At 49.6% G+C, this 14,917-nt stretch overlaps 1 protein-coding gene across 2 annotated transcripts in view; it reads right to left on the reverse strand.

Annotated features, from left to right (window-relative positions):
- The window catches only part of KCNMB2 (potassium calcium-activated channel subfamily M regulatory beta subunit 2), a 1,063,037-nt gene that overhangs the window by 262,767 nt on the left and 785,353 nt on the right, over positions 1-14,917 (reverse strand). The gene's annotated exons all lie outside the window — the stretch shown is intronic.

The following is a 14,917-nucleotide window of genomic DNA, read 5'->3' on the forward strand; positions in this document are numbered from 1 at the left end:
TTCACGCTTTTGGTGATCGAACCGTTCTCAAACGTAACTCAAACTGCCGAACTTTTAGCAAATCGTTCGAGTTCGTCAAACGACTCGAACACCCCCCAAAATCACTCGAACATGAAATTGGCGAACTTCGAACCTCGAACATGGCTTATCTCTAGTGGCAGTATATTGTAACAGAGGACTGTAAAAAAAAAAAAAAAAAAAGTTCCAGCAGAGATTTGCAAAAGCTGCTTCTGTCTCACTCCTTGCTGATTAGTAAAATGTGCCCCTTCTGGCTGGTGGGGTGGGTCATGTTTAAGCTTTAGGGGTACTTTGCATGTTGCGACATCGCAAGCTGATGCTGCGATGTTGAGCGTGATAGTCCCCGCCCCGTCGCAGCAGCGATATCTTGTGACTACTGCCGTAGCGAACATTATCGCTACGGCAGCTTCACATGCACTTACCTGCCCTGCGACGTTGCTCTGGCCGGCGACCCGCCTCCTTCCTAAGGGGGCAGGTCGTGTGGCGTCACAGTGATGTCACACGGCAGGTAGCCAATCTAAGCGGAGGGGCCGAGATGAGTGGGACGTAAACATCCCGCCCACCTCCTTCCTTCCTCATTGCAGCCGGGACGCAGGTAAGGTGATGTGTGCTGCCACAGGAACGATGAACAACATCGTACCGTCGCTGCTGCAAAATTATGGAAATGTTGGACCCTACACCGATCATACGATAACGACGTTTTTGCTGGTTTTTGATGGGGGTGGTAGTGCCGGGGTGTGTTCGGGGATGATGATGGGAGCGGTAGTGCCGGGGTGTGTGCGGGGATGACGATGTGGGCGGTACTGCCGGGGTGTGTGCGAGGATGATGATGAGTACGGTAGTGCCGGGGTGTATGCGGGGATGATGATGGGGGCGGTAGTGCCTGCAGGTCCCTCTCTTTCTCTCTTCTCTCTCTTCTCTCTCTCCTCTTTCTCTCTCTTCCCTCTCTCTTCCATCTCTCTCTTCTCTCTCTCTCTTCTCTCTTCTCTCTCTCTCTTGTCTCTCTCTCTTCTCTCTTCTCTCTCTCTTCTCTCTCTTCTCTCGCTCTTCTCTTCGCTCTCTCTCTTCGCTCTCTCTCTTCGCTCTCTCTCTTCGCTCTCTCTTCGCTCTCTCCATGTCCGATGGCTGCAGGACCTGGCGATGATCAGCTGATGCGGTCACCTGACGGAATCAGCTGACACTATAAGTCGAGCGGTGAGGCCAGCTTTTTACCGCTTTTTTTTGCACTGATGCATCAGCTGATTGTCTAAAAACCGTTTATACAATCAGCTGATATGTCATGTGATTCAGGCCATTTAACCTGACACATCATCTGATCGCTTTGTCTTCCATAAAACTGATCAGATGATATTGGATCTGGATTGGACGGCATGGACCCTTGACCCAGCATTACTGCGGAGGGGGGTGGGTTCTTTATTTTAATAAAGATGGAGTCACTAATTGTGTTGTGTTTTATTTCTAATAAAAATATTATCCTTGTTTTCTTTTATCCTTACTAGAAATTCATGGTGGCCATGTCTATTTTGGTGTGACACCATGAATTTCAGGCCTAGTACTATCTGAGAATACAAAGCTGGTATTAACCCCTTTATTACCCAGCGTGCCACCGCCATCACGGCCACTGGACAAGCCAGATAAAGTGCCTGGAAATGGCGCTAAGAAACAGTGCCTAATAGACCCAGTAAATCATAAAGTTACCTAATAAATAAAATAAGTATTTAAGGGGGGAGCTAGAGATTTAAGGTTGACAACATTCACAGATATCTTATTAACCCTCTGGTGGGAACAATATCTATAATAACGAGTTTGGGAATAATGTGCCGCGCAGGCTAGAAAAATAACTATAATATCTAATTTTGCAATTTCAGTGATCTAAAAGTGATCAGAGACCTTCATAGGGATGCAATAAAAGAGACTACACATAATCAGGTACAAAACAAACCCATTTACTCAACATAAAAGTAATAATTCTGAAATACACACATTTCAAAACTCCCACCAAATAGCCCCCAGTTATAACACATATTATTAAAAATAGAAATATTTGGCAAAAAAACATAATTTCAAGGCACCTAAAATAATATTACACACATAATCATTCAGAATTAGATCCTGAAATTTCCCCAGAAAAAAACACATTTGCAGAGCAAAGAGCAAGAATATATAATATAAAGTGTGATGTGTTCGGGAACAATGAGCCTGAGAAGCCAGCACAGGTATATCTGCCCTCCTGGAGCTCTGCAGACCAACTGTGGTATCAGGTTTCACACAGCAGCTAGAGCCAGGAGACTACCTGAAGAGAGGGAATTTCCTGAAAATCTGGTGAGGAGGGAGAAATGAAAGTAAAAGAGAAACGCCTGTCAGGCACATTAATCCAATCCTAGGATTAAGGGGGGACTGTGAGGGTAGGCCTGGGCTATAGGTCGTTTGTCCTAATGTAATAAGATTATCTGTGTGTGTAAATAATCAAAGTATAGATGTCGTTGCATAATTATCTGTGTGTCTACATGACAATCCCACAGACGCCATAACAAGATTCTAAAATGTGTGTGCAAGTAAGGTGTTAATGGAGGTAACGAAGCCAGAATGAACAATGGACAAAGAGGTATTCATAACACTAGTTCTCACCAGCTGGGATGTGAAGCTGGGGCTTTATCTTTACTCCTTGTTCCCATCACAAGGTCAAATGTTTAATTGTATAACTGTGAATGTTTTACAATATACGAATCAGAAGACCATTGAGCTTCTCCCGAATAGAGACACATCTCTGTGTGGTTATTGCTCCTCATCTGCGCATATTTGATTTGAACTCTGACCTCTGTGACCCAGATGAGGACCCCATTTGTAGTCTCCCCTAAATTCCCAACCTTGACAATACTAGCTGTGTAATGTCACCTGGCATCAAGCCCTGGCATTAGTAATGTCACGGCATCTATCAGATACCTAACATCACTAACCCAGGCAATAATAAAAAAAATAGACGACAAACAAATTTTTATTTGCAAAAACACTCCCCAACACATTTCCTCTTTTACCAACTTATTGAAAAAAAAAAAATCTGGGTACAGCGTAATCCAATAAGGGGGTCCCACGACGATCCATACTGATTGTCCGAGTCAATGAAGAACAGAATGTTCCCAATTGGCTGGGAGAGCAGTGCAGTGACCTGAGCTAACATCATTAGGTCAGGCCAGGTCACTGCAGGAGATGATGAGCGCCGACATCATGAGGTTAGCTAGGTACATTACCTGCAGTGATGAACTCCACTGAACACGTGATATCAGCGCTCGTCACTGAGTTCAATGACCACCGCGATCTCACTGCAAGTCTTGTGGGTGGCCCGAGACTGTGACTGGCGGTAACATTATGAGCTTCCTTGAGACTTGATGGAACTCAGTGACGAGCGCTGATGTCAGGAGTACAGCGGACTTCATCAGCACAGGCAATGAACTTAGCTAACCTCCTAACGGCAGTGCTTGTCATCCCCGTAGCTGCTCGGACACTGCTGTGTGAGTAGATGCTGACACACTGCAGTGGGGCTGGTGCAGGAGTGGGACACAAACTGCAGGGGCACCCAATGGAACCCATATGGAAGTGCTTCCGTGTGGCTTCTAGGGATTTTGCAGACCCATTAGCTTGTATTGGGTCATGGTCCACAATTGGAGAACAGAATAGGACATGTTCCACAATAACGGAATGGACATGCAGACTCTGATGCATTTTTAGTAGGAACTGATGGCACATGGAAGTGCTTCCTTGTGCCATCCGATCCTACACAAAACACATTGAAAAGATGGTCTTGCCCGTAGTCCGCAAAAAAAAAGGAACTGACAAGGACAAACAGAACGGTCATCTGAATGAGCCCTTACACAAACATTTTTTTTTTCACTTTTAGTGGTTTTATGTTACACCTCGTGGCTCTCCTGTGGCAAGGAATGAGACAGTCTCCTTGCCTGCCACGAGTGCTCCTCCTCAGCAGCGCCGAAGGTCTGCCAGACTGCGCAGAGTGCAGGAGAAACCTCCTCAGAGAGGCAGCACAAGGGTGACACCTAGTGGTACTCCTGTTGCAAGAAATGAGACGGTCTCCCATTCCTTTCCTGCCGCAGCTCCTCCTGCTCAGCAGCCTCGAAGGTCTGTGAGGTTGCGCAATGTGCAGAGGTTTGCTGCTCAGGGAAGCAGTGAGACTCCCGTTATCTCTACACATTGTGAGACCGAGGATCCCGCCTCTATTTCCCAGAGGCAGGAGGGTGAGCATGTGCTATGCTTGGTGGATCCTGATTCGCCCACTGACGTCACACGGCTTGATGACAAGGCTGGTGACGTGGTGAATCCTGACTGGCCAGGCTGGGATGTCGTGGATCCTGATTGGGTCAAGTCCGTCATCTCCGCCTCGCGCCCGCCCTTGGCTGGAGCTACACCTCCTTAAAAGCTCCTCCTGCCATCATGGCGGCGCGCGACCGTCCTTCTATGTTTGGATGTCTGGCAGCGTGCTGCCACGCCACTGCTCAGGCATTATCTTCCTCTGTGGGCTTGGCCCTTGCTGCTTAGGCAGCCCCTGGTTTGCAGGCCGTGTCCCTGCCTTGCTGCTCCGGCAGTAGCTCCTTCTACAGGCCGTGTTCCTGTCCCAGGTGAGCTCCTCGAGTCTCCACTGGACTCACCTGGTTATTGAAAGCACACGTGCGTGGGCACCTCTGTGCTACCCTCGTGCCATATTCTCGTGACTTCCACTGGCACACGTGCCTGGGCACCTCTGTGCTTCCCCGTGCAACAGGTACACCGAGCCGTGTGATCCCTGCCATACAACCCACACGGGTTAGAGCAGACCGGTGTACATAGATCGTCTGTGACATTCCAGACGATCGCTAGCAGCAACCCGCTCACTCTTCACCCACCATAGCAGCGGTCCCTTACACCGCACAGTGGACCTTGACCGGCGGAAGCTGTCCATTCCCCATCTTGGCACGCTTCCCCGGGTCCCCCTCGTAACATTACGGTCGCGCCAAAGGTCTGGCTATGGCTGAAGAGCAGCAGCAGTTGCTGCGTTATGTGCAGCAGTTGGAATCACGTTTGGCAGCAGTGGAGCAGTCTTCCTCCGACAAGACTGCTCTGACGACAGTCGCCACCCAGGCGGCTACCCAGGCTGTGCTTTTGGGCGGAAGGTCTCCTCGCCTTGCGCTTCCAGAGCGCTTTAGCGGGGACAGCTCCGAGTGCCGTGGGTTTATAAACCAAGTTACCACCTACTTAGAGCTGTCCGCGAATCTTTACGCTACCGAGAAGGCGAAGGTAGCCTTCGTCCAGTCCCTGCTCACAGGGAGAGCGCTGAAGTGGTCTACGCCGTTGTGGGAGCGCGGAGATCGGGTGGTGACTAACTTAGCATCTTATCTTGGGGCCATGAGAATGGTGTTCCTCGGGCCTCAAGTCACCCACGACTCCGCGCTGCGCCTCCTACGACTTCGGCAAGGGTCCACTTCAGTCGGGGACTTTGCCGTACACTTTAGGACACTTGCCGCAGAGCTGGACTGGCCCGATAAGGTCCTTGTCCCTGTGTTCTGGGAGGGCCTGGCAGGGTTCGTCAAAGACGCACTGGCCACGCGTGAGGTGCCTGCTACTTTAGAGTCCTTGATTGTGGTTGCCTCTCGCATAGACATCCGCCAGGCGGAGCGGAGGCTCGAGGTCTCTTCAGCACCCACGTCCTCACGGCCTAAAAAGCGTCTGGCTCCCGTCTTCCACCAGACAGGTCTCCCAGCCAGCTCTGTAGGCGACTCCGTGGAGTCAATGGAGGTGTCCAAAGCGGTCTCCTCTACCCCAGGTTCTCGGTCTGGTGTCATCTGCTTTTCCTGTGGGCAGAGGGGACACATAGCTACCCGATGTCCCAAACCGTCGGGAAAAGACAGCGTCTAGTTTCCATCAGAGGGGGGTTCCTAGACGCTGCTTCTCCCTCTAGGTTGACTATCAGCGCCCAGTTGCAGTTTGGCACTACTCTCTTCTCTGCTCTGGCCTGCCTGGACTCAGGCGCTGATGGCAATTTCATTTTGACCTCCCTGGCAACCCGATACTCAGTTCCCCTAGTTCTCTTGCCCAAGCCACTCAGGGTTCGGGTAGTCAACGGGTCCCTACTAGTCGATCCCATCACCCAGATCACCATCCCTCTCAGGATGGAAGTATCACCAGGACACCATGAGCAGGTGTCCTTCCTGGTGCTTCCAGGGGGGACGGATGAGATCCTACTGGGCCTCCCCTGGTTGAGACAGCATGCTCCTATACTCAACTGGGCAACAGGGGAGATCTCATCATGGGCAGGATCCTGTAGGGAGCACCTCGTGACTACCGAACCACCCGCTACCATTAGGTCGGTTGGGTCCTCAGGGAATACAGGGGAGCCAGGTTTACCGACACCTTATGAGGCCTACAGGGACGTCTTCTCCAAGAGGGCCGCAGATACCCTTCCTCCCCACCGGCCATACGATTGCCGAATAGACCTGAAGCCAGGCTCCGAGCCCCCTAGGGGCAGAGTGTATCCCCTCTCTGCTCCAGAGACGGAGGCTATGTCCAAATATATTCAGGACAGCCTGGCAAAAGGGTTCATTCGCAAGTCTATTTCACCGGCCGGTGCGGGGTTCTTCTTCGTGCAAAAGAAGGAAGGGGATCTACGCCCCTGTATCGATTACAGGGGATTAAATGCAATCACGATCAAAAACAAATACCCTTTGCCCCTCATTACGGAGTTATTTGATCGATTCCGCGGGGCAAAGATCTTCACGAAGCTGGATCTACGCGGGGCGTATAATCTAGTGCGAGTCCGAGAGGGCGATGAGTGGAAGACCGCCTTCAACACCAGGGACGGTCACTACGAGTATCTCGTAATGCCCTTCGGACTCTGCAATGCCCCCGCCGTATTTCAAGACTTTGTGAATGATGTTTTCCGGGATTTGTATCTTTCCGTGGTTGCATACCTGGATGATATCCTTATCTTCTCCCCCGATCTTGCCACCCATCGGAGGGATGTCATCCGAGTACTTAAGAGGCTCCGCACTCATTCGTTATATGCTAAGCTAGAAAAGTGCGTTTTTGAACGTGAATCCTTGCCGTTCCTGGGGTATATCGTGTCCAGTCAGGGGTTAGCAATGGATCCGGGGAAGTTGGAGACAGTGATGAAATGGCCTGAGCCCCGCTCGCTGAAAGCGATCCAGCGATTCTTGGGGTTTATCAATTATTATCGCCAGTTCATTCCCAACTTCTCGACGGTGGCAGCACCCATCATTGCCCTTACCCGCAAGGGCGCTAATCCCAAAGCATGGACACGGGAAACGGTAGAGGCATTTCACACTCTCAAAACTTACTTCTCCAGAGCTCCCATCCTTCATCGTCCAGACATCTCCAAACCCTTTCTACTAGAGGTAGACGCCTCTTCGGTCGGTGCTGGTGCAGTCCTGTACCAGAAAGACGAACGAGGAAGGAAGCATCCATGTTTCTTTTTCTCCAAAACCTTTTCTCCGGCCGAGAGGAACTACTCCATAGGGGATAGGGAGTTACTGGCGATGAAACTAGCATTCCAGGAATGGCGGCATCTCCTGGAGGGTGCGAAGCATCCATTTGAAGTATTTTCCGACCATAAAAATCTCACATACCTCCAGACAGCACAACGCCTGAACCCAAGGCAGGCCCGTTGGTCCTTGTTCTTCTCCCGGTTCCGCTTTATTATCCGCCACCTGGCCGGTGAGAAGAACGTACGGGCCGATGCCTTGTCACGTTGTATGGTTGTGTTGGAGGAGGACGAGGAGGAGCCTCGTCTTATACTACCCCCGGACAGCTTGAGGATGGTCACTCCCACTACTTTGGACCAGGTGCCACCTGGCAAGACCCTCGTTCCCCCTGAACTACGGAATGAGGTGCTATCATGGGCCCATGCCTCCAAGGTCGGGGGTCACTTTGGGGTCAAAAGGACCAGAGACCTTGTGACTAGGCACTATTGGTGGCCGAGACTACCCCAGGACATACAGGAGTATGTGGGAGCCTGTATGTCGTGTGCACGGAATAAGCCGTCCCGGCAGAGACCGGCAGGTCTTCTTCACCCACTGCCAGTGCCGGATCGTCCCTGGGAAGTGGTGGGAATGGACTTCCTGGGAGATCTGCCCAAGTCAGCAGGTCACAAGGTCGTATGGGTCATCACGGATCACTTCTCTAAAATGGTCCACTTGGTGCCTCTCCCACGACTCCCGACGTCACGTGCTCTCGCCACCTTATTCATTAGGCATGTATTTAGGCTGCATGGCATGCCTGACAAGGTGGTGAGTGACCGGGGTCCCCAGTTCGCGTCTCGCTTCTGGAGAGAGCTCTGTAAGCTCCTGCAGATAGAGCTGAACATCTCCTCCGCATACCATCCCGAAACCAATGGACTGGTAGAGAGGACCAATCAGACCTTGGTAACTTACCTCCGCCATTTTATCTCCGCGCACCACGACAACTGGGCTAACCTCCTTCCTTGGGCCGAATTTGCTATTAATAATTCGGTCCATGAATCCTCTGGTCAGACTCCGTTCCTGCTCAATAACGGACAACATCCCAGAATCCCGGTTCCTATGCCCATAACGTCACCCGATCCTAGAGTGGAGGATTGGGCGACCGAGGCCCGGGAGATCTGGGATAACACCCAAGAGGCCCTTAAGAGGGCTAAAGACCGGATGGTGACAACGGCTGATGAGCGCCGCCGCCCTGCACCATCCTTCGCCCCTGGTGACCTAGTGTGGCTGTCCTCTAAGAATGTAGCCAAGTTCGCCCCTAGGTACCTGGGTCCATTTAAAGTGCTAGAGCAGGTGAACCCGGTGGCATACCGACTCCAGCTCCCTCCACGCTGGGCTATAGCCAACACCTTTCACGTGTCCCTCCTGAAACCCGTACGACTTAATAAGTTCTCGGGGTCCCTGACGCCTCAAACTGACCCCCCGCCCGACGACTCTGAGGTGGCGAAGCTTGTGGAGACAAAAGTTATACGGGGCAGGAGGTACTACCTTGTGGAGTGGGTCGGCCGTGGTCCGGAGCATAGATCCTGGGAATTGGAGGATCATATCCACGCCCCGGGTTTGATAGCGGCCTTTGAGCATGGGCAGGGGGGGGGGCCTAGACGGGGGGGTAATGTTACACCTCGTGGCTCTCCTGTGGCAAGGAATGAGACAGTCTCCTTGCCTGCCACGAGTGCTCCTCCTCAGCAGCGCCGAAGGTCTGCCAGACTGCGCAGAGTGCAGGAGAAACCTCCTCAGAGAGGCAGCACAAGGGTGACACCTAGTGGTACTCCTGTTGCAAGAAATGAGACGGTCTCCCATTCCTTTCCTGCCGCAGCTCCTCCTGCTCAGCAGCCTCGAAGGTCTGTGAGGTTGCGCAATGTGCAGAGGTTTGCTGCTCAGGGAAGCAGTGAGACTCCCGTTATCTCTACACATTGTGAGACCGAGGATCCCGCCTCTATTTCCCAGAGGCAGGAGGGTGAGCATGTGCTATGCTTGGTGGATCCTGATTCGCCCACTGACGTCACACGGCTTGATGACAAGGCTGGTGACGTGGTGAATCCTGACTGGCCAGGCTGGGATGTCGTGGATCCTGATTGGGTCAAGTCCGTCATCTCCGCCTCGCGCCCGCCCTTGGCTGGAGCTACACCTCCTTAAAAGCTCCTCCTGCCATCATGGCGGCGCGCGACCGTCCTTCTATGTTTGGATGTCTGGCAGCGTGCTGCCACGCCACTGCTCAGGCATTATCTTCCTCTGTGGGCTTGGCCCTTGCTGCTTAGGCAGCCCCTGGTTTGCAGGCCGTGTCCCTGCCTTGCTGCTCCGGCAGTAGCTCCTTCTACAGGCCGTGTTCCTGTCCCAGGTGAGCTCCTCGAGTCTCCACTGGACTCACCTGGTTATTGAAAGCACACGTGCGTGGGCACCTCTGTGCTACCCTCGTGCCATATTCTCGTGACTTCCACTGGCACACGTGCCTGGGCACCTCTGTGCTTCCCCGTGCAACAGGTACACCGAGCCATGTGATCCCTGCCATACAACCCACACGGGTTAGAGCAGACCGGTGTACATAGATCGTCTGTGACATTCCAGACGATCGCTAGCAGCAACCCGCTCACTCTTCACCCACCATAGCAGCGGTCCCTTACACCGCACAGTGGACCTTGACCGGCGGAAGCTGTCCATTCCCCATCTTGGCACGCTTCCCCGGGTCCCCCTCGTAACAGTTTTACACCAGTTCCATCCAGCTACATTAAAGGGGGCAGGGTATGGGCAGGACAGGGAGTGGCAAAAGGCGGAGACTTCCTCATGTTCATGAAATATTGGCTGTAATGGCTGTGTCACAGTCTAACAACCGCATATGGAGCAGAGCACCTCCTGTGACTGTTAACTTGTTAAATACCACTGTCAATCTCTGACAGCCTCATTAACATTGTACAGGGGAGCATCATTCCCTGCTCCCACTGGCCACCCTGCAATGTGCTCATAAGTTCCAATGGGTTACTATGGCACGTCTGGAGTTTGTTCAATGGATTTTTGCTATGTAAAGCAAAACTATCAGATTATCACAGATTCAAGTTTCCTCAGGGAATTAACAAATGCAAAAAAAGTAAACAAAAAAGTTTTAAAATATGAAAAAATTATAAACACTAAAATTTGAATCCCCATTTTTCCTCATGAAAAATAAAAATATTAAAATAATTAATAAAATATATACATAAACTGGAGATCAAAATTAGAGAACAACATATAGTTTCCTAAATGTTAAGGTCATTGTGTACTTCTATGTAATTATATCCTAACATGAGTAAACTAGCAGTAGATTAAGCTTATTTCATAAATTGAATTTAGTTTAAAGCACATAATAAATATGTAAATGAGATAATTGTAAAAGAATAATGATCAAAATTAGAGAACACTTTCAGATACCTGCAAGTTATTGGTGTTAATCTGGCACCTGGTGCTAATTTCCTTAATTATCTGACAAACCCTTTTTAACTGGCAGCCTAACTTTCCAGTTTGCGCTGACTTAGCAAGAATGGTGTGCAGTTCCAAAGTGACTGAAATCCTTCGGCAGCAGTTTGTCCAGATGAAGCCCAATGTGGTGTCCCTATCAGCGATAGCAAGAGACGTTGGTCATTCCAAGTTTGTGATATTGCAAAGAAGCAATATTCTCAAAATCACAAACTCTTTCAAGTTCCCCAAGAAGGCTGGTCGCCCTTGAAAGAAAATGAAAGACAGGACAATATAATGCGGCAAATCTCCATGGGTAGTTGTTTCAACACTGCATCTGGCATTGCTCACCAGTTCAGCACTGAACAGGGTAAGGATCTGTCTCATCATACAGTGTCCCAACGTTTAAGAGCATTTGGACTGAAAGCCCGCTCTGCAGTGACCAAACTTCTCATTAGCAGAAAGAAACTACAGGAGCATGTTGTGTGGACAGAGGAGAAGTGGTCCACACTTCATTTCAGTGATAAAAGCAAGTTTAATTGTTTTTGGGTCTGATGAGAAACATTATGCTCGTTGACAAACTGGGGAAAGACTGAACCCAAAGTGTGCTGAGAAGTCAGTGAAAGGTAGCACAGGAAGTGTCATGGTTTGGGGAATGTTTTCTGCAGCAGGAGTTGGACCTCTCATACAGCTACATGGCAGAGTGTCTGCAAGTGTTTATCAGAAACGTCTTCAACAACACATGTTTCCTTACTTGTGTTCATCACTCAAACAGCCAGCAATTTACATGCAGGACAATGCTCCCTGTCACACAGCAAAACGGGTAAAGCAGTTGCTTAAAACAGAAAACATTGAAACAATGAAATGGCCAGCCCAGAGTCCTGATCTTAATCCAATAGAAAACCTCTGAAAAATCCTTGGTGACAAAGTTATGCCCAAAAAGCCCACAACAGTCAAAGAACTGTGGAAGAGACTTGAGGAAGAGTGGACCAAAGTCACACCAGAGCAGTGTGAGAGACTAGCGATGTCCTGTGGCCGCATATGTGCTGACGTCATTCAAAGCAAAGGCCTGTACACTTCCTACCGATGGGTGACTGTTGTTAACTAAATTTTCTGAAGGTATCTTTCTCTGTGTCATTGTTGTTCTCTAATTATGATCATCACGTTTTCGGCAAAATAAAGGTTTTATGTTGATAAACTTTGGATCTTTTGTAAATCACTATATATATGTTATAGTGGCATGGTGTACCCCTTACAAAAAAAAACAAAACACCTTCAAATGTTGATGAATGTAGATTACATTATTTCTGAAAGAAGAAAGTGATCATACATTGTTCTCTAATTTTGATCTCCTGTGTATGTAGCATCACAAGTCAATAAAAGCCCAATATATCAAAATATAGAATGAATGACTAAAACAGTAAACTTTGTAAAGAGAGAATAATTAAAATGCAGTTAGGGTGGCACCCAGTCTTCCAGGGTCCTGGGTTCAAATCCCACCAAGAACAACATCTGCAAGGAGTTTGTATGTTCTCCCCATGTTTGTGTGGGTTTTCCCTGGGTTGTCTGGTTTCCTCCCACACTCCAAAGACATACTGATAGGGAAATTAGATAGTGAACCCCAATGGGGACTGTGTTGGCAATGTATGTAAAGTGCTGTGGAATTAATAGCACTATATAAGTGAATAAATATTAAGAAGTAATGAAACCCTTGGTGTATCTTTTCAGACCCTTGTGACATTTGTGTGGGAGGCTTGATTTTTAAAAGCAGTTAAAGAAAGTCAGCTCTGACTTAAAGACATGGCAAGAAGAAAAATTATCCGAGCAACCAAGTGAAGTGCAGTTTTTATTTTCAAGAGAGCTATAAGAAACGAGACTTAGAAAAATGATGTTGCAATTACTAGTGCTGCATCATTTACTAGGCTGGTTGCTACAGTTTACGTAGAATCACTATTTTATCTGCTGCAGATCTACCTGTTTTCTGAATGTTGAGCTCTTTATAACCCTGTCCCCACCACTGATTGCCAACTTTCTGTGTGCACTGTACATAGGCAGAAAGCTTCTAATCAGTAGTGAGTAGAGAGTAAAGGTCCTGTCAAACTCAGAGATAAATCTGCGGCAGATCTGTGGTTGCAGTGAAATTGTGGACAATCAGTGCCAGGTTTGTGGCTCTGTACAAATGGAACAATATGTCCATGATTTCACTGCAACCACAGATCTGCCAAAGATTTATCGCTGTGTGTGACAGGGCCTTTATACGGAGCTCATAAATATGGAGGACTACCAGGCAGTAGGTTTATTAGCCCTCTAATGATACTCTCCTACTGATAAAACAGTGATTTTATCAAAACTACAGCAAGCATACTGGTAAAGGCCCCGTCACACTAAGCAACATCGCTAGCAACATCGCTGCTAACGAACAACTTTTGTGACGTTGCTAGCGATGTTGCTGTGTGTGACATCCAGCAACAACCTGGCCCCTGCTGTGAGGTCGTTGGTTGTTGCTGAATGTCCTGGGCCATTTTTTAGTTGTTGCTGTCCCGCTGTGAAGCACAGATCACTGTGTGTGACAGCGAGACAGCAACAACTAAATGTGCAGGCAGCAGGAGCCGGCTTCTGCGGAGGCTGGTAACCAATGTAAACATCGGGTAACCAAGAAGCCCTGTCCTTGGTTACCCGATATTTACCTTTGTTACCAGCCTCCGCCGCTCTCACTGTCAGTGCCGGCTCCTGCTCTGTGCACATGTAGCTGCAGGACACATCGGGTTAATTAACCCGATGTGTGCTGTAGCTAGGAGAGCAGGGAGCCAGCGCTAAGCATTGTGCGCTGCTCCCTGCTCTGTGCACATGTAGCTGCAGCACACATCGGGTAATTAACCCGATGTGTGCTGTAACTAGGAGAGCAAGGAGCCAGCGCTAAGCATTGTGCGCTGCTCCCTGCTCTGTGCACATGTAGCTGCAGCACACATCGGGTAATTAACCCGATGTGTGCTGTAGCTAGGAGAGCAGGGAGCCAGCGCTAAGCATTGTGCGCTGCTCCCTGCTCTGTGCACATGTAGCTGCAGCACACATCGGGTAGTTAACCCGATGTGTGCTGTAACTAGGAGAGCAGGGAGCCAGCGCTAAGCGGTGTGCGCTGCTCCCTGCTCTGTGCACATGTAGCTGCAGCACACATCGGGTAGTTAACCCGATGTGTGCTGTAACTAGGAGAGCAGGGAGCCAGCGCTCAGTGTGCGCTGCTCCCTGCTCTCTGCACGTGTAGCTCCGTGCACTGGTAACCAAGGTAAATATCGGGTTGGTTACCCGATATTTACCTTAGTTACCAAGCACAGCATCTTCCACGCGGCGCTGGCGGCTGGTCACTGGTTGCTGGTGAGCTCACCAGCAACTCGTGTAGCCACGCTCCAGCGATCCCTGCCAGGTCAGGTTGCTGGTGGGATCGCTGGAGCGTCGCAGTGTGACATCTCACCAGCAACCTCCTAGCAACTTACCAGCGATCCCTATCGTTGTTGGGATCGCTGGTAAGTTGCTTAGTGTGACTGGACCTTTAGTGACACATCAGTGGAATCAGGGTAGCAACCCTGATTGTGCCTATATTATACAGCGCCTTAGATTAGATAGTAAAATATTGGTGACAGATTCCCTTTGAAGTATCAGTTGACTCATATTGGCTATCTAGAAACTCTACCTTCCACATCAGGAGCTGAGACATGGCATCCATCAGATGCTTGATAAGTACAGTATGGATTGTATATCTGCACAGTGCCAACAAAAAGCATCATTGATACTGGCAAAGTGTTGACTTTCGCTACGCCTTTCAGCTCTAAGAGGTACTTTACACGTTGCGACATCGCTAGCATCAGCTAGCGATGCCGAGCGCGATAGTACCCACCCCCATCGCACATGCGATATGTGGTGATTGCTGCCGTAGCGAATGTTATCGCTACGGCAGC

The sequence above is a fragment of the Anomaloglossus baeobatrachus genome, chromosome 3 (assembly GCF_048569485.1).
Source record: "Anomaloglossus baeobatrachus isolate aAnoBae1 chromosome 3, aAnoBae1.hap1, whole genome shotgun sequence".
NCBI lineage: Eukaryota > Metazoa > Chordata > Amphibia > Anura > Aromobatidae > Anomaloglossus > Anomaloglossus baeobatrachus.